Source organism: Schistocerca serialis, chromosome 5 (genome assembly GCF_023864345.2).
Source record: "Schistocerca serialis cubense isolate TAMUIC-IGC-003099 chromosome 5, iqSchSeri2.2, whole genome shotgun sequence".
Taxonomy (NCBI): domain Eukaryota; kingdom Metazoa; phylum Arthropoda; class Insecta; order Orthoptera; family Acrididae; genus Schistocerca; species Schistocerca serialis.
This window is the reverse complement of record NC_064642.1, coordinates 219254643-219279117: the sequence shown is the minus strand read 5'-3', so window position 1 is coordinate 219279117 and position 24475 is coordinate 219254643. Positions and strand designations below refer to the sequence as shown.

Here is a 24475-nt window from a genome sequence, read left to right as displayed (position 1 = left end):
AAATCTGAAGGCAGGTTCATAAATGAAGCGTAACACTTACAAGAAAAAGCACATTTAGTACTGACTCCAATGTACAACCAGCACAGAACTGACCTCTTGGATGGAGAATGCAGCTATTTATACAAACACTGAATATTGCTGGCTGCCAGTATTTACACAATTATCAAGTATTCCTGAATGTACAGAAATTACAATTGTAAGATATTTCAACAACCTTCCAGATAAATATCAAATCTGTTAATGTAAACTTTTGTGTGTGTGTGTGTGTGTATGTGTGTGTGTGTGTGTGTGTGTGTGTGTGTGTGTGTTTGTCATCTTCTCCCAAACCCCTGGATCACTTTCAACCAAATGTAGCCTTTGAGTATCAGCATTGTGGGATTTATATCCTCCTAGCTCCAATAGGAGTACAGATGCAGGCAAAAATGTCTTTTTCTGCCCTTGGCATATTGTCTCCCTGTACAACAGACATGTTCCACTGGAATGATGGTGCCGAGTGTAAATTTTGGTTGTGTTCATTATCAGAATAAACTCGATATAAATGTTAAAAAGTGTTTAACATGTGAAAAAATTGATGTATATCATGATAATATGTGTATCGCAGGTTTTGTTATTCACACACATGGAGCTAGTACCACATCTTACAAATCGCGAGAGCCAATACAAAGACTTTGCTACTGCAAATTGCATGCCATGAAGGGCATAATGTGCATAAACTGTAAAACTGTATACCATTTCACATGTGTAAAGGCAGATCCAAGACGAAAACTATAGTGTTGCCAAAGGTGTAATGAATATGCCCTAGACAAAGCACTACAGAAGAGAGACTGCAAAGTCGAAATTATTGCTATGCTGTTAGAAGAGGTACATTCCTTGAAATACAAATATACCAATAACAATCAATGTGAGTATAAAATAAACAGTGATCTTGTAATTGATAATGATACTAGAACCAGCAGTAACAAATATGATACCAACTGCAAAAAATCTAGGAAAACCGCAAAAAGTGGTATAGCATGTGTAAAATGTGAAACAAAATTTCACTTTCGATGTGCAAAGGTGGACTGCACATTGAAAGGAAATGAAAAGTTTAGAAAAACATGGAAGTGTAATATGTGTAGGCCTACCGATATACTACACAGGGCTGCAAATATCCCGCTAACAAACAGATTTGAAGTGCTCGATGTAGACAGCTACGATGAGACTCTTGAAGCTCAAACAGAACACTCTCAATCATCGAATGCTGCAGTAACTCTTCCTGAAAGCACTACAGCTTCTAAACTTCAACAAGGACATCAAATGCTGTGTGATGCTGCTGTTCCTGTTCTGAAAACCATCTGTCAACATGAATCATTTTATAGTATTCCAAGAAAGCTTATCATTCTTGCCGATGGTCACGGTCAAGAGATTGCTGCTCGTATAAATGAAGTTGCTGAAACTGTGAAGCCAACAGGATTCATCAAGCCTGGAGCATCTCTGTCTCAAATATGTATGTATATACATTCAGAAAAATCAGTAAGTTGTCATCCAAGGATTTCATTGTACTACTTGGTGGCTCTAATGACATGTACAAGAACTAAAGAGGTGTCCTAGGACACACAAATGTAATGTATGTAAACATTCCACAGAGGTACGACTTACATCAGTTGTCTTGTGTGAACAGAGAGATCAAACCTTGCAAATGAACAGCTTTCAAACATATGTAAATGGTTTTAAAATGTAAATGTTCTAGATGTAAGTGGCGTTGGTCGAAGATTCCATACCTCACATGGGCTTCATTTGAACAGTCTTGGGAAAAGGGTTTTAGCACAAAAACTAATTGAAAGAAGCGCAGGCAACAGTTTTACTACAAATTCAACAGTAATGACAAAATGTGTTTCATCGCCAACCACAGAAAAGAAAAATAGTGATTTTTTTCCCACAGCAACACATTCCAGTAATAGTCAACTCACCAACAAGACCTTTTTAGGCAGAACAGAAGAGAGCACAGTGTAAATGTTGTACATTTTGATAATTTAACTTGTGTGAAAGCTAACATTAAGGAACCAGTTAAAAATACAATTGATATGCTATATTGTTTAAAAATATTTCATCAGAATATAAGAAGTCTTTTGACTAAAAAAGAAGAGCTGCTGCTTTCTCTGCAAGAAACAGCTGACACAGATGAAATTATTCCTGATGTGCTCTGCTTAACTGAACATAACTTGGAAGCCACAGAAATTAATCAGCTGCATTTAAATAGTTATAAAATTGGTTCTTCCTACTGTCAGAACAACTTAAGACAAGGCGGAGTGGCAATTTACACACACAATACTATTAAGTCACAAGTGATAGATGTATCTAAATACTGTATTGAACAGCACTTTGAATGTTGTGCAGTCAAATTAGAGCTCAAAACACAGTTCCTGATCATAATAACAATTTACAGGGCACCTATGGGAAACATTATAAAATTTCACTCTCAGCTAGAAACAGTTCTTACTAAACTTTGTAGAAACAATAGTAATGTCATCACATGTGGTGACTTTAACATAAACTTACTCACAAAAAATAACAACCAGAAACTATTAGAATCACTACTGTTAACCTTCAATCTGCTCCACATGATCTCATTCCCAACAAGAGTACATGGGCACAGCAAGACCCTGATTGATAATCTGTTCCTAGATCCCACAAATTACAATGAAGTGATGACATGGGCTGTAACAAATGGTCTGTCTGATCACGATGGTCAAATGACAACCCTAAAACTTGCCAGCAGAAAAACAGCACATGGCCATTGTAACCAAGTCTAACATGTTAGAACAATAAATGCCAAATCTACTTGCTTGTTCAGACATAGTTTATGCCATGAACAATGGGGGAAGTATACCAGGCTGACACAGTGAATGAGAAGTTCAACTCTTCCCTCAACTTATTCCTTAAACATTTTGAATCTTCTTTCCCCCAAAGACAGATTAAAATCATACCGGCCTGTAGTAAAAGGAAAGAGTGGCTAACTACTGGCATAAAAATATCATGTAACAAAAAGAGATATCTGTTTGTACAACAGAGGACTAGTACAGACCCAGCAGTAAAGTTACATTAGAAGAAATACTGTAAAATTCTAACAAGTCTAATCAAGAACGCCAAACAGTTGCACTAAGAAAAAAAAAATTAGCAACTCAAAAAATAAAATAAGAACCATATGGCACATCATGAAAAGTGAGACAAATAGGAACATAAAACCTGACAATAATAAACACAAAATTGCAGCCTCCGAGTTCAAAAATTTTTTTCTCACTATAGCTGACAAAACAGTGAACCATAATAAACAGTCTCACACAGAAGCTATTGAACTACTTAACCACATTGAAATAACATCTAAAGTAGCACTTCATTTCAGAAGTACAACTCCTAGAGAAATTGAAAAAAAAAACCATAAAATTACTCAAAAACTCAGATTCCTGTGGATACGATGGCATATCAAGTAGGATTTTAAAATCATGTGCAGACTTAATCAGTTATATATTGTGCTATTTGTGCAACCAATCTACGGAAACTGGTGTGTTCCCAGATAGATTAAAACATGCAGTAGTTATGCCAATCCACAAAAATGGGGCAAGGGATGAAATAACCAACTATCGGCCCATCTCTCTGCTGCCAGTGTTCTCAAAGGTATTTGAGAGAAAAGTGTCTGATAGGATTTATAGTCACACTACACAAAATGGCTTACTGGCTCCTACACAGTTCGGCTTTTGTAAGGGCTCCTCCACAGACAGAGCTATATTTAACCTCCAGATGAAATTTTAGGTGAATTAAATTACAAAAGGTATCTGATGGGGATATTCTGTGACGTTGCCAAGGCATTTGATTGCGTAGATCACAACACACTCTTAAAAAATCTTCCACATTATGGCATTAAAGAGAAATCGTTGACTTGGATAGAATCATACTTACAGAATAGGAAGCAAAGGGTTGTCTTAAGGGGGACAGGTACAGCATTAAAACCAGACTGGGGAAATATAAAGTATGGGGTCCTGCAGGGCTTGAGTCCTGGGCCACTAATTTTCCTGATCTACATTAATGATCTATCAATCACAATTAATAACAGAGCAAAAATAATAATGTTTGCTGACAATACAACTAGCCTCGTAGAAGGACCCAATTCCACAATGCAGGATACAGCCATGACAGTCTCTACTCAAGTACAGAAATGGTTCACTGTGAATAGCCTAACCTTAAATCTTTCAAAAACCAATATGATACAGTTTCTGACAAAAAATAAAAAAAGTTCCTGAAATACATGTTAACAATCACAAAATTAATGAAACCACACATACAAAATTCCTAGGTATTCAGATAGACAGTCACCTAAGCTGGAAAGAACAAATTGATCAGCTGGTCAAGAAACTTAGCTCATCGTGCTTTGCACTAAGAGCTCTCCATCAGTTATTGGACAGAGAAATAATGTTGTTGTCATATTTTGCATATTTCCATTCTATTCTCTCCTATGGCATAAACTTCTGGGGAAACGCTGCAGGTGTTGAAAAAGTATTCAGAATACAAAAACGAGCAGTGAGGCTAATATGTGGGGTCCCTAATGGGGCATCTTTCAGAGGACTCTTCAAATCTCTCAGGATACTTACCATCACAGGTCAGTCTATATATACTCACTGATGTTATTTGTAGACAACAAAAGGGAATTGTTTCAGAAAAATTGTGACATCCACAACCATGACACAAGACAGGTGAAAAATTTTCACCAAGGCTCTGCAACTCTCACTAAAGTACATAGGGGAGTTACTGAGTCAGGTATAAATGTCATCAATAAGCTCCCTATCAATATAAAAAGGGAAATAAATAATATACAGGTTTTCAAAAGGAAGCTAAAATTATTCCTCATCAAACAAACTTTCTATAAAATGAATGAATATTTAGAGTTATAGAGTGTAAGAATGGGGAAATTGCCTAAGAAAAGCACTCCCTTAAAGATAAAGTGTGATACTGTTACTTGTAGTTTAACTGAAATTGTGGTGATGAAATGTAAATTTATCTATGTTATTAGGAGAAAACGTGAACTCCCATGTATCCCACACTCTTGAGTATTCACTTAAACCTCTTCTTAAGGAATGCAGTTAAAATTTCTATTCAATCCAAACCATGACCATGAAGCAAATTTACCTGCTTATATATGTCAGTAGCATAAAAATATGCACTATCACTTATTCTACTACTTTAAACAGCCACTTAAACTGTTTCTGGCATGATGCAATCTTTAATACTGCATGCAAGTAATTGTTCTTGTTAAATAAACAAATGTCTGTGCAATGTAATGGATAAATGTTCATGTACTACTGTAATCGTATCAATTGACTTGTCCTATATTACTTGTACACTGGTTGTATAATATGTAATCAACAGGACCAAATAAATAAATAAATAAACAGTGTTGACCCTCTGACATCCAAGTAGTGGCAAAGGATATAATACCACCAAAAGCAGTGCTTTAGAACTTTTTTCGTAGTCCCGTTGTCCACACAAGTGCAAAAATCCATACCAAGCCTCCAGGGCTCTATCTCAGTCACCAATGCTTAGCCTTACAGCACTTTTGTCTTTCTCCTGGACATCCAGTGTCCACATGCGAGCCAGCTCTCTTGCTTCTTTGGTGCTGGTGATTATGTGCGAGAGTTGCCCAGAAAGTAATGCAGTGCACATTTTTTCTTCAGTAACTCTTTATTGAACACAATGAGAATTACACTCACAAAAGACTGGTGTTATATCTACACACACTATTTTTCCACATAATCTTTATCCCATTTTAAGGTCTTCCTCCAGCACAAAACATGGGCGTGCATGCCTGTTGGTACTAATCCTTGTCCTGATGGTGGAGCCAGTGATTCACTGTGTAAATCACCTCCTCATCACACTCAAAATGCCGAGTCATAATGCGTCTGTCCTCATGAATGACAACATCAGCTTGCTGCAACACATCAGGTGTGACAGCCGTGGATGGTCTCCCCGACCACTGCAAATCATAGAGGTTCATCATGCCCAGTAACTAACTGTACTTCTGTTGACAGCAGATTCTCCATAGACTTTCCACAAGTCTTTGCGAATATTTGTGAATATTGTGTTTTTTTCTCTGTAGTGAGAAATTCAGTGATGGCATGTTGCTTGTAACGTACATCACCTACACTATTTTGAAACTGTCCTGCAGCTACGCTATCTGTTGGGTGTGATGGAAACTTGACATGCACACTAAGGAGATTTCAAATAATACATATGTAACATTTCATATTCATAGCATTGTTTTCGGCTGATAAAAAAAAAAAAAAGCAGTTCATTATTTTCTGGGCAACACTCGTATTTCATGTAGAGATCCTGAGTATCATCTGACTGAACAAAGTATTTATTGTTGACTAGACCTCATGACAGTGAAGCAGAAAGAACAGTGTAAAGTGTACAGTGTCTTGGTTCACTGTGCTGTATGTGAATGTTGTGACAGGCACTACAGTACCCCATTCTCTCCATTTTACACTAATGTATATTGACAGCATATCTGCCAAAATTTTATGAAAGTGTTGTGTGGGACCACTAATCTGTGGATGGTAGACAGTTATCATTCTGTGTGTGATGTCAGAACACGGAATTATCTTTGGTACTACGCGTAGTCTCGACTTGAAAATCTTTTCAGATGAGACATCATCACACAGTGTGATTTGTGCTTCCAAAAGATGTCTTCTACAAGGAACTCCAAAATGTATGGAGCTGCAGCAGTTGGCACTTTTGGTGATTGCATAGCAAGTGAGGTAGTCAGTGCAGACTATTATCCATCAATTCCTGTTTGTTGAGTTTGAGAACCTCCATTAGAGATCGATATCGATTCCTATACAGCACAATGGCACTGCTACAGTTGGGACTGGTACCAGATGCCCCAGAGGTAACTGCAGCATGTCCTTTCATTATTGGCATCCCTTACAGTGTCTCACAGCATAATGGGTCTGTCAAGACATGGACAGTGATTCCTGCATCTGTTTCTATCTCAGGGTGTATATGTGGACAAGGAAAAAAATTCCAGGATTTTTCCCAGATTTCCCGATTAAAAATACACTTCTTCCCAGGTAAAAATACACTTTTTCCCTGTTATGTGACAGTATACACTTCCCCAGCACTGTAAAACTCATCAGTCCTTTGTATGTTTATGGTTTTATATACCAATGTAGAATATCCTGGCACTTTAGGAAACAAATCTTATGGGGGGAGGGGGGGGGGGGGGGGGGGGACATCACGTTTTGAAAGACCTTTGATGTGCAGCAACATGTACACTGCATATTTTCGTATTACAAAGGTATAAATTTGAATTCCGCCAAACACCACATGTCACTTTCCAAAGCACTGAAATCGAGATTGCGATGCACTTTTGTAAGCCAGTCACAGCTCACATCACGTGATCTCGCCAGCTGATGACAGCATAGGACACGTGATGTAGTCAGTCAATAGCAAGATCACGCTTAAGTAGCGCAAACACACAAATAAGAAAAGTTAATGGTTTAAATTAATATACATAGCATTCACATATAATATTGGTCTTTAAGATAGATAAGCTGAAAGAAGAGCTAAGCTCCCATGTATAATGCTGATTTTTTTATATGTGTTACACTTTAAGATACATCACACAAAAGTGCCAGTAAGATTTTTAATAACAACATAAATTTCTGATCTTCTGGGCTTGAAATTCTTCTAAATGGTCATCCTCAAAGAGTTTGATTTTTAAATGAGTGTCAAATGCTCTGTGATTTAAGAAATTCATCGTACATTCTTGCACCTAGTTCATCTTGCATAAAAGGAAATTTACTTTGAAAATAATGCTTTTCAAACCACCATTCGCAATATTTTCTCGTGACCTGTTAGAAATTAGTTTGTTTCAACAGTTGCCAGAGAGTGCCAGATAACAGGTCTCACTGTGCTTGCGCAGCTACTATGACATAGGAAGCCTGTATGATCGTACGTTTAAAACATTTAAAGACCTTGCATTATGTCATAAAAGAAACAAGAAAGGGGATAGAGGATACTTCAAGAGCATCAGAATTTTGCTAACCATTCTGAAATGCATAATTCGGCATAAAGTGCACATTTGTATGTCCAGATTCAGATGTAAATTTTCTTGAGTACCAGTATTGTACTATCTCATGTTTGGTTCTTTATTATGGCATAATGCCATACGAGGTAGAAGATGTAAAACGTGCACTTGAAATGCAGCAAACAGTTGAAACTAGCAAACAGTGTGAAATTAAACACTTCATTTCAAATAAATTGACTGCCTCAGTGGAAATGATTAATAAAAGCCAAATCTCTTTAGCAAACCAACAAAAATAGCTTCATTATTCTGCAAGGTGATTAACGCTTGACTGTCATAAAGGTGGAAATAAAACCTGAAACTAATAACATATTTTAGCCTTCCATAATTATACGAACGTATTTTAATTCATTTGATAGCTCCCAGCCACAGAAATCCGTTTTGTTTTCATTTAATGTGAGGGCAATAAATGAAGAGGAAACAGCTAAAACACTAAATGTAAAACACAGGTCATGTGGAGACTCCCCACCTCCCCACTACAACTCAAACTGCTCTCTGCATCAGCCCCGGATCTACAATATTTTCAAACAGGGGCAATACTGGATACAGCCACACAGGAGAAGGTACTACACATACGCGACTCAATTGCGCATGCCGAAGAGCCCACCCACAACTGCTCAAATGAATCTAATTCAAACAGTTGTCACATCACGCATGTTGGAGGCAATTTGTTGTTAAGAAGCATTGCATAGACCTCCTAAAGCCTTTGACACACTTTTCTGTTGGCAGACGCTTGTATGAGCAATGTTTTGACGTTGTATACAGCGCATTTCCTTTGCAACAAGTTTTATTTTCATTTCTTTTTTCTCTTGTTAATGTTTTGTTGCTGCAGTATTATTCTGCAGTAGTGTAATACAGCAATATCCTTTGTTAGAGTATCAGTTTTTACCAGTCAAAATCACAAAAATTTAACTGAATACGAAAACAATGAAAAATTCCCAGAATTCTAAACAATTCCCAGGTTTTTCCTGGTTTTCTCCCGGATGAAAAAATTCCCGGGTTGTTCCTGGATCTCCCGGTTGTCCCAGGTCATATACACCCTGTGCCTGGAGTTGTCATGAATCCCAGGTCCCCTATTGTTGGAGTGTCATGGAAAGACTTGAAGACAGCTGGCTGTAGATGAGCTGGGATGACTAGCACCATTTCAATCCAACTGGATCGCAGTTCCCCTTATACAATGCACCATTTATTAATTAGAACTCTCCTTTGGTCAGTTCCCGATCCTTCAAGATGTCTATGGTTTTCAGCAGTGCTGGATCTTCCCTCTGTTCAATAGTAATTCCATTTAATGAGACAATGACAGATTTCATGCATACTTCTCTGTTCCACTACAGTATTACTTGAAAGGCAATTGGCATATTTGTTTTTGCATCCACTTTTGTATACCACTGTGAGATTGTACCCTCAAAAGCCTCAGTGCCCATCTTTGTAGTCAACCCAATGGATCCTTCAAGCTAATAAGCCAGCATAGAGAATGGTGGTGTATCACAACAAAGAATGATTGGCTAAACAAATAAATCCAGAACATGTATATGCCCCAAACAGCTGCAAGGCACTCTTTCTCATGTGTAGAGTATTTCACCTCTGACTTATAAACTATCACCTTTTAGTCACTTTCTTGAATTTTCACTAGAACTGCACTTATATCATAACTGACAATGTCAGTTTAAAGTTCTGCCTCAACAATCTCTTACTACAATGCTAGGACTGAAAAGTTATTGCCTCCTTAATGACAAGTAGAGAGCTTTCTTGCACCTCATTCCAGGAAAATTTCTCATCTTGTAACAATAGTTACTGTATTGGACATGCCTTGGTACAAAAGTCCAATTCTTGGTAGCATGTGCACTTTCCAAGAAAAATTCTCAGAACACACATGTACTTGGAAGTCAGAAAATATGTGATATTTTTGGGGGGTGGGGGGGTTGGGAATGACACCTTCACACTAAGTGCCCAATATTTTTATTTCTTGGATGGTGAAGAGGGACTTTCTTGGACTGGGGTACAGGCCTGCAGTCTGAATACATTTTGCCATGGTTGCCAGGTGGCTGAGACGTAGTTCAAATATTTTCAAAAAATGACAATGTGAACCATATGGCACAGAGATGTCAAACATTTAAGATTTTGCAGCAAGTTGTGCTTCATATTCTGGTGCAATACACAGTCTAAATGAAAGAACTTTAAAGTCACAGATGCTGTCAAGAGTTATGAAGGCAAGCTCTTCCCAGTCAGCCTCATAAACCCTGATTTACCAGTATCCTCTCTCCACATCCACAGTTGAGAAATATGTACTTTGCCCCTTTCAGGCAGTCTATGATGTTATCAATGTGTGGCAATGGATAAACATCTTTCTTCACTTTAGAGCACTTGCCCGCGAAAGGCAAAGGTCCTGAGTTTGAGTCTCAGTCTGGCACACAGTTTCAATCTGCCAGGCAGTTTCATATCAGCACACACTTTGCTGCAGAGTGAAAATCTCATTCTGGAAACATCCCCCAGGCTGTAGCTAAGCCATGTCTCTGCAATATCCTTTCTTTCAGGAGTGCTAGTTCTGCAAGGTTCGCAGAAGAGCTTCTGTAAAGTTTGGAAGGTAGGAGACAAGATACTGGCAGAAGTAAAGCTGTGAGGATGGGGCATGAGTCGTACTTGGGTAGATCAGTTGGTAGAGCACTTGCCTGCAAAAGGCAAAGGTCCCAAGTTTGAGTCTCGGTCCGGCACACAGTTTTAATCTGCCAGGAAGTTTCATCTTTCTTCATGATTTTGTTCAGTTGTTGGTAGTCAACACAGGAACATCATGTGCTGTCTTTGTTCACCATGACCACATGAGATGACCAGAAACAATCTCAAGGTTGAGTGATGTGATTTTACAGCATCTTCTCCCCTTCCTACCACATTATCTGTCGTTCAGCCAGTGACAGTATATGAGCACTGGCTAATTTGAGTACACTGAACAGCCAGAACATTTTACCCCTGAATTATTGTTGATATATACACATCCCAGCAATATCAGTGTCACCTGGTGAGAAATGACTGCTGATCAAACACACGCACGGTGCATGTAGTATCAGTGAGTGTGCCATCCATGTACAGAATGGGAAAGGTGCACAGTCTATCTGAGTTTCCCAAGGGCAGACTGTAATGGCCCAGAAGCTCAACACAAGTATGTTGGAAATTGTGTGGCTTGTCAGGTCTTGAAGGAGTGCTGTGGTGAGTGTCTGCAACATGTGACAAAACCAAGATGAAACCACATCCTGACATTGTTGGTTTCGGTGGCCACCCCTCATTACAGATGCCAGACTTCATAGGCTGGGCATGCTAGTAAAACAGGACAGGCAATGAACTGTGGTGAAACAAACATCAGACTTTAATGCTGGGCAGAGAAAAGAGTGTCTGAAAACACAGTGCACAAAATACCCCTAATGAAGGGCCTCTGCAGCTGACAACCCATGCACATGCCAATGTTAACACCATGACATTGACAACTATTACTCAAATGGGCACATGGCCATTGGCACTGGACATTGGCATAGTGGCAGAGTGTTGCATGATATGATGAATTCTGATACCTCCTTCATCATGAAGATGACGGGGGAACAGCTTCTTGACAACTGTACTGCAGGACAGAGACAAGCTGGCAGGACAGAGACAATGTGTTGTCCTCTGGCCTTCAAATATCTATTTTCCTGTGGGGCATTGTACTTGGTGGAGAAGCTACACATGCACTGGTCAGGAGATGGGTTTTCATTTGACAGCTGCAGCATAAATCTGAGTTGCTCAATCCATTTTCTTATGCATTTGGTGGAGATTGGTGCTAATTATTGATACACCTCTTCCTTCACATTCTCCATTACCTCCCGACTTATGCGTGGACAGTCATGGCAGGTAACTCTTGTGGGCATGGTCCAACATCTCTGGCCATCATATTCTGCTGTACCTATTCTTTTCATAGCTACCATATGAGAGAGGCATGCTCATGGTGGTCTTCCATAACTTCAGCAGCTGGTCATACCTCTTTCATTCAACTCCTCTGTTGCATTTCCTTGATTCAATGGCTTCTGATGAGTTCCTCTATCATCATGATATCCCCTACCAGAAGAGCTGGTATATACCACCTGTGACCCTTTTTATCAAATGTCTGATTTTGTCAACTTCTGTCCTATTTTGATTAAAGATGTTGCATGGCGCCAAAATGTTCTGTATGTATGATTGTGTTGTTTTCCCTGACAAGTCGCCTTGTTCTTCAATTGTTTGTCCACTAAGAAGACTTGCTGTTCATTATCACCAAACATTTTCTTCAGCTTGACCTAAAATTTGGCTCAACTACTGGGCTTCTCTTTGTTGTTCTCGAATGACTATTGGGCTGCTCTGTCCAAGTAAAAGTACACATCTACTGAACACAAAATGCAAATACAACTGTTGTAACTGGTAAATTGGTCAAACTCTTAGAGCAATTTCATCAGTTTCTGAGCAACATCTTCTCAAAACACCGATGGGTGCCTGCTGTGCAGCTGACTGGCACTGCTGTCTCTCTTCCAATATTATCTGGTGTGTGAGTATCTCCTGAATATATGGATCTTAGGAACCATGTACTGTTTTTGTAAGACTGTGACTTTGTCAAGCACAAAATGCATGTGGCAAGGCCACAGCATCTGTCCAGACCAGACCTCATCGCAACAGAAGAGAGAGTAATAAAATTAATTCTTTAATTCTGATCACAGATTTGAACCCCAAATAAAATTCTGTGTAAACTGATACATAACTGAGACCACTTGATTCATTAATTAACAATTCATCAAACCTAATTACTGAACTGATACTGCTAAATTAATTTTGCCAAGTCCACAGAAAGTACCCAGGTAATGTCTACAAAGAGGACCATCATTTGAAGAAGGCATGGCAAATTTAACATTTCTTGTTTAATTAACATAGATAATGCCCAAAATGCTGAAATCTGGTTTTCTGGCCGTTATTTCAAGGTATCATTGAAGCCACATGGTGATGGAGGCACACACAATTCTGAGAATTTGTGCCAGGTCAGATCACCCAACTTGAGGGCTGGAACTTGGCCAATCCAGGCAGCCAGGACAGTAGGAATCGTTCCATCTCTCAACCACTGTTAGGTTGGCTATAAGGAGATTTGATTTGATTTATTTCATGTTCCATAGGTCCAACTGTGTTGGATACACAAGGACGTGGAACGAGTCACTTTTTTACAAATACAATCTGATAATCTTATAGCATATACAGAAATTTGAGTACATAATTATATAAAAATTTATACAGTAAATTCTTTGGGCAGCAATACAGAAAAAGAAAATACATATTTTCTTAGAATCATTAAAACACTACAGAAAACAGATACGGAGCACACACAGTTACAGAGCTCAGGTTAAATAAAATTCATAGTGGCATTATGTCAACTTGTATTATATAATATTAAAATATTACAATTTATTTAGTTAAAAATTCATCTAGACTGTAAAAAGCTTTTTCTAGCAAAAATATTTTTAGAGCTTTCTTAAACTCACTATTGTTATGAATCTTTGTCTTTATTTCGGGAGGAAGAGCATTGAAGAGTTTTGCTCCAGTGTAGTGGACACCCTTTTGTGCCAAGCTCAAATTTCTGAGTTCACTGTGTATGTCATTCTTCCTCCATGTGTTATGCTCATGATAATTACTGTTTGGTTGAAATATATCTATATTTTTACAAACAAAACACATGAGAGAAAAAATATATTGGCATGTAGTTGTGTATATTTTAAGATTACGAAAACTATTTCTACAGGAGTCTCTTGGGCACAATCGACATATAATTCTTAAAGCTCGCTTCTGTGCAATGAACAATTTCCTTGCTAATGGCTGGTTACCCCAAAAAATAATTCCGTATTCAATGAGACAATGAAAATAGCCATAATATGTCACTTTTGCAGTGTTAGGTTCAACACATGTAGTGACAACCCATAAAGCATAGGTAGCAGAGCTAAGCCTCTTACAGAGAACAATAATATGTGAAGACCAGTTCATTTTCTTGTCAATGTGCACTCCAAGAAATTTTGTTGTTTCCATTCTAACTATTGGTTGATTACCACATGTCACACTTATCTCTCTCTCTCTTTCTGTTTTTGTACAGAATTGAATAAAGCTGGTCTTACTGGAATTTAATGAGAGACCATTCACCTAGAACCAAATAACCATATCTGAGAGTATGTGATTAATGAGTTCCTCAAGATTGTTGTCTGTTCTACTGCTCATAAAAATTGTGGTATCATCAGCAAATAATGTAAATTTACACGGCAGGCTTGTACATGATGGTAGATCATTTATAAAAATCAGGAATAATAGTGGTCCAAGAATTGAGCCCTGGGGCACTCCACATGTAATGGAACTCCATTTAGAATCTGAGGAAGTGTCACATACTCCACCTGAGCTATTCAACACAACTTTTTGTTTTCTGTCTTGGAGGTACGACTGTAGCCAATTGCCTGCAACACCACTTATTCCTACTAATTTTGCTTTTTGCAAGAGAATCTGGTGATCAACACAGTCAAACGCTTTGGATAAATCACAGAAGACACCAAGTGCTAGCATTTTTTCATTAAGAGTTTCTAGGACTTCATTTGCAAGTGCTTAGACTGCATCTTCTGTTGAACGGCCCTTTTGAAAGCCAAACTGGCTCTTACTGAGAACTTTGTTCTTCATGAGATGATAAGTAATTCTTACATGTATTAGCTTTTCTAGAATTTTGGAGAAAGCTGTCAGCAAAGAGATAGGTCAATAGTTAGTTAGTTCAGCTTTATCACCCTTTTTGTACAGGGGCTTCACAATGGCATACTTAAGTCTACTGGGAACAACACCTTTCTGAAGGGAAGCATTGAAAATATGACAGAGAATGTCCCTTATCCACACACAAGAATATTTCAATAAATTACTAGATATATTATCAACCCCTGCAGAATTCGTACTTTTTAGAGACATGATAATTTTTTTAATTTCTTCTACAGTGACAGGATTAAGGTGCATTTCTGAAATTGTGTTTGAATATACGCCTTGACAAAGAGTTACAGCTTCATCAACATCGGGCTTGCAACCAATCTGTTGAGTTACTGTTAGGAAGCGTTTATTAAAAATCTCAGCCACCGTTTTGGGGTTATCTACTAGGATACCTTCATATCTGATATTATTTATATCTTCTTTACTTGTTGTATCTCTTCCTGTTTCTTTTTTTACAATGCTCCAAATTGCTTTTATTTTATTATTAGAATTATCTATTTTCTTCTCATAATAAAGGGCTTTTGATTTCTGTATTAGTTTCTTCAAAATTTTACTGTATATTCTATAGTGTTCCCATTTTTCTACATCTTTACAGAATCTTATTGCAGCATAAGTTTCCCTTTTGGTTTTACATGACTGTTTTATACCTTTTGTAATCCAAGGCTTGCTTACAGAATTGGAAGCTCTGTTTCTGACCCATTTCTTGGGAAATATTTCTTCAAAAAGAGCACAGAATTCATTTATAAAACAGTTAAATTTAGTATCAACATCATCATGGCTATATACTAAAGACCAATCCATTTGCTGCAACCTGTGGTTGAAAGTTCCTTTCGCCTCTTTATTAATTACTCTTATGAATTTCCATCGAGGAAATTCTTTTTTGAACAGATTAACGTCATAAATAGTGAGAATTTGTCCATCATGATCTGAAAGCCCACTTACAACCTGCCTGACAATGTAATTCTGTTGTCTATTTACATCTAAAAAAATGTTGTCTATCATAGTTTGGCACTCGGATGTAATTCTTGTTGGGAAGTTTATTACTGATGTCAGATTGTGTAAGGTCATCACAATCTCAAAGTCTATTTTATTCTTATTTTCTGTCAAAAAGTTTATATTGAAATCACCTAATACTACAATATCCTTCGCTTTTGAAAGTAACCAGACAGTAGGAGTTCCATTGAATGCAGAAAAGTTTTTATGTCACCTGAAGGAGCCCTGTAGACAGCCAACACTATTATTGGGTAGAATTTAGTTGTTATTTCTGTGGCACATGCCTCAAATTGTTGTTCCACACAATATTTCTTAATATCTATAGCTTTGTATGCTACACTATCCTTAACATAAATAGCTATTCCACCTTTATCTTTACTTTCCCTACAGTAGTATGTTACTAAAGTATAACTTACTATAGATGGCAAGGCACATTTATCAGTAACATGGTGCTCAGTTAGGCACAAAATCTGGGCATTATTTATACTGTCCTTTTCACTAATGTTAATAAGGAGTTGATCTGTTTTGCTTAAGAGGCCCCTTATGTTTTGATGAAAGAAAGAGATGCCTTCCTCTTGCTTTTTCATTCTATTAGTGCTGTTACCTGACTGAGAATCCATTGGAGTCTGCCTTGAGACAGGAGAGAGGAGACACCTGACACTACCTACTGTTGTCCCTTCTTTTTCTTCAGGCCCACACATAAAAAATCGTTGAGATGAGAAGGAGGCTCAGCATTTCTTCTGTCCAACAGCTTTCTATTTGTTGTTGTTGATGGTGGTGCTGTTTCTGACGCTTCTGCTGTGTTTCCTTGTGAACTTGGAGTCTTCTCGTTTTTGTTATTTTCGTCTAAAATAATACTTGGCTGATGCGGAACAGTAGTTCTTTTGTTGTTGAAATCGATGTCCACTGTTCTTTCTGTTAAAATTTGGTCTTTTTTTACATGTTTTGCTGCCGCTGATGAAGTTTCTAATGAATTTTTTTTGAAGCGTTTTCGTTGTGGAGTCTGGCGATGGCAATGCAATTATCGTTTTGGTTTTGAATTTATTTTGATGGTTTTTTTATTACCCTGGTTATCAGCCTTGTCAGATATTCTTTCCCCAAGCCATTCAGGTGAAGTCCGTGTCGCGTGTGGAATCTACGTCCAATACAGCTTATATCAACGCATTTCACGTTTTTAAAATATCTGCAGATTTTTGCAAACTGACCGTTGGCACTTTCTATTTTCCTGTTAACACATGACCATCTTACAAGATCATAGCGATGCGGAATATTGACAAGTATTACGTTAGTGTGAGCGAGGTTCCTCAGACACTGTTTAAGATCGCGCGTTGCAATCGCTGTTTCATTTTTGTAGACATCGTTTGCGCCTCCATAAGTACAACGAAGTCTTTATCATGCAGATTTTTTGCCTCTGCGGATTTGGTCATTTTTTTAATTTCGCTAAGTGGGGCTCCCGGTTTCACTATACCACACGAAAATGTTTTAGTTGTTTCTTTTAGTTTACTCGGAAGTCCACGACCATGGCTGTCTGTTATTGGAGTTCACAATTTGCGAATCGTTTTGTATTGTTTTACTACACACTTCGACACAATTTTTGGTCGGCACATTTATATTGACCTCCTTCACAGTTGTTTGCGTCAGTAAATTTTCTTCTCTTACCTTAGTCCCCAAAGTGCCTTTTCGCTTTTCCCATCGTTCATGCGAACTGTAAGTTGCATTTTCACTATCGGCGATCGAAAGTACTTGAAATGTGTTTTCGTGCACAAAGCTTGCGTAACTTTCGCAGGTTTTCCGAATTTGCACTTTGGACTTGCTGTTCTTCACTTTGCATTAGACCACTTTTCCGTAACAGACGAACTATCTCGCACAAGTTTTAGCGTGATCAGTTCACTATTTTCTTGTTGTATTTTCGAAATGTCCGTTTTCAAACTGCCGATTATGAACTGTAAGCTCGTTATGCGTTCATTCAGTTTCTTGATTTCGTCTTTACAATTTTCACACGATTTCTTTTTTACGGCAAAATTTAAGTTTTTCTGGAAGGACACTTGCTTAACTTTTACTGTAGCCGCCATCTTTGCACAGTAGCTCATTGACAGAGTATTTAATTAATCTGGGAAGCAGCTCTCCAGACCATTCCATTACAATTTTTAGAGACATCAACATCACAAGGTTCAGTGTATGGTATTTAGTTCCTTTAGTGGCTACTGCTTGCCATCACCTTTGGAATGTTAGTCATCTGCAAATCACTTGTGATGTTTAGGGTTAGTAAGCACATTGGAATTACAATGACTGCCACTTTACTACCACTACATATGTACCAGATTGACATGTACAGTACTGTGGTAAGCTGTTTTAATGCTGTTATAATAAGCATGACCCATGGTTAGTTTCTTCTGTTATTGTGATACCTGCTATTTTAGTTCTGTGCTCTCTCTGGGGACCGATCTTTATTGTAAAGCTGGTTTTGTTGTACGAAAGTGTGTGCTTTCAACTTGTCCTATAGGAAATCTATTGCTCATCCAGCGGCTACATTTTGTGAGTGATAGTTTACGGAAACTTGTGACAGGGCTACCTGTCATTTATGTGTTCATTTTTGAATATATGTTTCTCCAGATTCTCCTGACCTTCATTGTCAGTAGCTATCCTACAGCCCCTTTTGTAAATCAATTACTTACTAGGCAATGAAACACCTGTAGTAAGAAACCAAGAGTGATGCCTGGGACCAAATATCTGCAGGTAAGTGATATGCTGGGGAGCAATGTTAGTTGGAGCTTCTTTCCTAATCTGCTACAGTTACATCCACCAACATCTGCAGGCTACAGACATGATGACTGTGACAGGACCAACTAGGTTTCCCAGCCTGGTCGCAAGTTTCAGTCACTGCTGTTGTTAGCTGCTCTTTGCCGAGTAACAGTGACAGTAATGTGACTTGTTTTCTGCTACCCTTATTCTGTAGGTGGCGACCTGGTTTATTTTTAAATTCAGAGAGAGAGTGGGTCTTATTATTCTTTTCTTCTTGCAAGCAGCAGCAATTTGACCATGAAGGAATGCATGCAGTACAGAACAGGTGGTTTGGCAGACAGAGAAGAACAAAGGCAGGATGACTTGTGAAATCTACATCTACATCTACATTTATACTCCACAAGCCACCCAACGGTGTATGGTGGAGGGCACTTTACGTGCCACTGTCATTACCTCCCTTTTCTGTTCCAGTCGCGTATGGTTCGCGGGAAGAACGACTGCCGGAAAGCCTCCGTGCGCGCTCTAATCTCTCTAATTTTACATTCATGATCTCCTCGGGAGGCATAAGTAGGGGGAAACAATATATTCGATACCTCATCCAAAAACGCACCCTCTCGAAACCTGGACAGCAAGCTACACCGCGATACAGAGCGCCTCTCTTGCAGAGTCTGCCACTTGAGTTTGCTAAACATCTCCATAACGCTATCACACTTACCAAATAACCCTGTGACAAAACGCGCCGCTCTTCTTTGGATCTCCTCTATCTCCTCCGTCAACCTGATCTGGTACGGATCCCACACTGATGAGCAATACTCAAGTACAGGTCGAACGAGTGTTTTGTAAGCTACCTCCTTTGTTGATGTACTACATTTTCTAAGGACTCTCCCAATGAATCTCAACCTGGTACCCGCCTTACCAACAATTAATTTTATATTATCATTCCACTTCAAATCGTTCCGCACGCACACTCCCAGATACTTTACAGAAGCAACTGCTATCAGTGTTTGTTCCACTATCATATAATCATACAATAAAGGATCCTTCTTTCTACATATTCGCAATACATTACATTTGTCTATGTTAAGGGTCAGTTGCCACTCCCTGCACCAAGTGCCTATCCGCTGCAGATCTTCCTGCATTTCGTTACAATTTTCTAATGCTGCAACTTCTCTGTATACTACAGCATCGTCTGCAAAAAGCCGCATGGAACTTCCGACAAGATCTGCTAGGTCATGCACAGCACCTTCCCCCAGAAGCAGCAGAACCCAGCCTTTGTATGGGGTTTCCCTTGCTAATAGACAATGCTCAGCAACTAAGGTGGGTGAGCTGGCAGACCACCCTGGCTCCTTGCCCCGGGAATGAGAACTGCTGGCCACAGCTATGACTGACACTGCTGCAACTAAGCCACCACTAGTGTGGCAGTGCCGACCAATGCGGTTGTGGCCCACAGTGCCACCAGTGACAATGACACTGACATCACTGCCCTCAGCATGCCGACATCAAGGAGACCGCCATGCCTCCATCAACACCGCAGGTTGCAGTTGCAAATCACAACCTGGCAAGTGACGCTTTTTTTGATGAGCTGTTGTTGCAGATGTGATGGAGGCTATGTTGGACCAGTTGCTGGCAGTAATTACAACTCAATGCACTGGAACTGTGAGCACAATTACAGGAGTTACATGTACGAAGTGCAGAATTGTGCATCTTTTTCAGTGCGGATTTGTGTGCACAACGTGAGAAACTAAGTTCAGAGTTAAAAAGCAGGTTTTAGCTGCAATTGTTGATGTGCAGGCTGTTGCTCTGCAGAAGCATGGTGATGTACTAGACCAGGTCTGAGTTGAAAATAAGGTACCATGGAATAAGAAGGAGGAAAAGCCCTGTTCATAGGTGTTAGGTTTAAAGGGGTTGATGAGCAAGTAGTAAATGTCACTTGTGAAATTGAAGAGTGAAAAAATTAAGCTTGAAGTGCTGGGTAGATGGGTAGGAGAGTCCAGTACAGTCATTTATGTTCACAGAAAAATGTTCAGTACCCTGGAATTCTGGTTTGAGACAGCAGAGGAAAAATTGGGAGAATTTTAAACAAAGATTATGGACAAGGTTGCCACGTAATACATGGTATTTCAGTTAGAATCTAAAATAGGTGATAAGATTGCCAGCGCAGTGCCTGTCCAGCAAATTTCTGGGTCTGGGATGGGACAGCTGTTGTCTCCAAAAGTGCAGGGGAGGGGAACATTATGAGTGGCTGCTCTGAGTATGCACATCACAGAGAATGGCAGGCTGTCAGAAGGATTAGATTTTGTTGCTGCCCTTTAGTCAGCTGATGAACGGACTTTGGTGAGCACCAGTGGCTGCACCCATAGGAATGGCTACAGAGACAGATCAATGAAATAATATTATATCTAAAACTTCTACCAAGAGAGCCACAACCGTTCTGGTTTGAACAAGCACTTTGAATTAGATGAAAAAAGAATTACCCAACTTGCTTGGAAGCTACACTCACCTGTTTGTACAACAGACAATTCCTTACATTTCCCCTAACTGGGAGTGTTTTAGCGGAATGAATTCGAAAGTTCATCCCATGCACCTCTCCAAAAGATTCCAAGATTGGCACAAGTCTGGTAAAATCAGTCAACAGCAATTACTGAACCATTTGGACAACACCTCATATCCAAGGCATGCCTGTGGTGGAAATAGCTGGATGATATGGTGCAGACCTTGTGCAGCTGAGCCGTGAGTCCCTGGCTCACTACTAGAACTGTGCACATCAGGAGAGAGTTATATGATGTCTGATGATGGAGCCGCATTTCAGACGTAGTGGCAGGAGTCTGCAGGAGTTTTTTCTCTGTGAAGATTTGGCTGTATAGCGGAGCTAGAGCCACCCATAGATCCCAAGGAAATGATTCCATTAAGATATAATAGGATACCAGAATGGGTGAGGTAACAATTATTAATTGTCAGTATACAACAGTCTTTGGAAATACTGTCAACACTAAACAACTTTCAAGAGGAGAGAAACTATTGCTCTGTACCTATCTCAGGAATGGGTCACAGCAATGCACAACCACTGAATCAAACTTCTAGAGCCAATAGGTCCAGACAAGACAATGGTCAGACAGGTCAAGGACAAGGCAAAAACTCCCATCTGAATAATCAGGATGACAGCAGTGTTCTGTCAGTGCAGCATTTTAATTCGAAAGGAAGGAAATGCAAGGACAATTGGTGCTGTATGGCATCTCAGAACAATAATTACATACAACTGACAGCTTTTGCTTCTATTATGAGAGTTGTGACAGAAAACTGACAAGCACAGTTGCATTACTCCTGCTGGCTTTGTGTAGTTATTCAGCAAGGGTGGTGAACTCCTCACTGAATCCTTTGGAGGACTTATGGGTGGGACAGTGGGAAGTACAAAGGGCGCCACTGGTGCACAATCCAAGCTGGTAAAACAAGCAGGTTTTATTGTAATTGTCACTGCAAAGGATATACATCACACCAGCTTGCTCTGGTTGTGGCATGACTGTCAGTACCTGTAATCCTGGGTGCTTATTGACTGAGTTGCATCAATGTCATAATTGATTGTGAGCATGAAAAAGTCAGCATTTGAGTGAACAAGAGCAGACATACTCTGCAATTCTGTGAACCACTGAAGGGGTGCTCCTCAGCAGTGTGGCTTACCCAGCTGCTGGCAGCTTAGGTGGAATCCCTGGTACAGCCTCGCAGTCCTGCAGGAAACAGATGGCCCTGCCAAGTGAGAGTGTCCCCCATCCCCTGGTTGCCTGAGTAAAAGCTTGAGAAAAGGATTAGGGAAGGGAGCCATCTGACCTTGAAGCATCAGGTCACCTCATTTGTGGAAATGCAAGACAGGCCAAGCTCATGGAGTGGACCCACCTGTTATTTAGACAGGTGGCAAAGTGTCTCGCTATGCTGAAACAGGATGTGCCCTCCAAGAAGATGGAATCAGTTACTGTCAAACAATTAACTAAGTGTCTTCTGTGCCAGAGGGCTAAGACAGCAAGAGAAAGAATTATGAGATTAATGCAGCATGTTTTTGTATCTGCAATGTGAGAACTATTGTCAGTAGATATGTAGTGGGAAGTCTCCCTACAGGCAGAGGTGGAACTCAGTTTCTTTTTGCCATCCTAGATTAATTTACAAAGTACAGGGTGTATCAAAAAGAATCATCCAATTTTGCATGCCTGTATAAAAAAAATATGGACCATACACCTTTTCCTGTGAAACTGCACAAAACACATTAAATTTTGGAGAGTCCCTCTCATGTTGTACAGCTTCATGTGGTTGTTCCATACTCCGTATTCTCACATTACGATGGTTCACCTTTCCATTTAAATGGAATGTTGCCTTCTCACTAAACACTTAAGTGTGGAAGAAAACCATCATCCTCCATCTCGCCAAGAACAAAATTACAGAACTCCACATGTTGTTGATTGTTGCTTGTCACCTTCATGAAAAGTTTGCAGTAGCTGAATTTTGTATAGTTTCATGTGTAAACATCAACACAACACATGCTAGATGGACATCGGGGGCATGTTGAGTTGCGTGGCAAACTGGTTTCTGCAGCCTCCCTGTGAAACTATGGTGGATGCATTCGAAGTCTGTCAGGCACTTGAGGATGGCCCAGCAATTTGCCGTTACACAAATAACCTGTTTCTTGGAACTGTTCATGCCATTATCTAATGTTCTGTGCTATAGGAGGATCCGCACCATACCCAGTACGAAAGTCATTCTGAACTGTGCAAAATGTAGAACACAAAACACTTTCTGTTGTCCCGACACCATTTTTACTAGACCTGAAGTGGGCACACACTGCTGCTACCTATCAGGAACCATGTAAAACTTGATAGTCTGCTCTTTCCAACAGTACATTGTTCACACACATATCTCAAGTAACATAATAGTTATGCTTTTTTGAAACCAGATGATTCTATTTGATACACCCTGTATATTATGTTCTATTCCATGAGAATCACGTCTGCTATTGTTGTTGTGAGGTGTTTGTGGCATTACGCTAATAAGTTTGGTAACCCCAAAGTGATCTTGTTGGACAATTGACCACAGTTCATATCTTGGGCCTTGATCACTACAATGCAGCAGTGAGGAATCACCATTCACCTGAGGCCTATGTGAAAGACAGGCCGCGGTGCGTACATCACGAAGGTAGGCCGAGCTTGCTCACTAGCTTGCTCTACTCAGCAGAAAAACTTCCTCGCTCTACTCAGCAGAAAAACTGCATTTCTACACCTGTTAGCTCATAACTGGATGTGTATGTACAAACGAGAATTGCATCTTCTTCTGGAATCCAGTGTTATGGTGATAGAAAGTGCTTAGGCCTACTAATTATTCGTTATGGCTGCAATGGGGTACAATAAAATTAAAATCATGTCAAGATGATTAACAGTTGCATAAGACAACACATCTTGTATGAAATGAGGACTGTTATGCAGCAGAGATTAAATGCTACAAACAAGCTGTTATACCATTTATGTCGAGAATTGATCTTAAATTTTGTCGTATGACCAGTAGTCAATAAGACTTCACAATACCAGATTCCAGTAGAAGATGCAATTTTCATTGACACATACACATCCAGTTGTGATTTAACAGGTTTAGAAGTGCATTTTGTCTGCTTAGTTAAGCAAGCGAGTGAGCTCAGGCCGGCCTTCATGATGTACACACTGCGACCTGTCTTTCTTGTGGGCCCTGTATTCACCAGACAAGCATTTACCATGCAGCCATGAACGCAGCTTAATGGGTTTTCACAAAATTGGGAACCTGGCAAGGATTCACTGTTCAGCTCGAAATACCAAATAGGTTCCGTATTTCCTGCAGTTCAAAGAGATC

The 24475-nt window shown here is 39.4% G+C and overlaps 1 protein-coding gene across 8 annotated transcripts in view; it reads right to left on the bottom strand.

Annotated features, from left to right (window-relative positions):
• Window positions 1-24475, bottom strand: part of LOC126482327 (uncharacterized) — a 463601-nt gene that overhangs the window by 255601 nt on the left and 183525 nt on the right. The gene's annotated exons all lie outside the window — the stretch shown is intronic.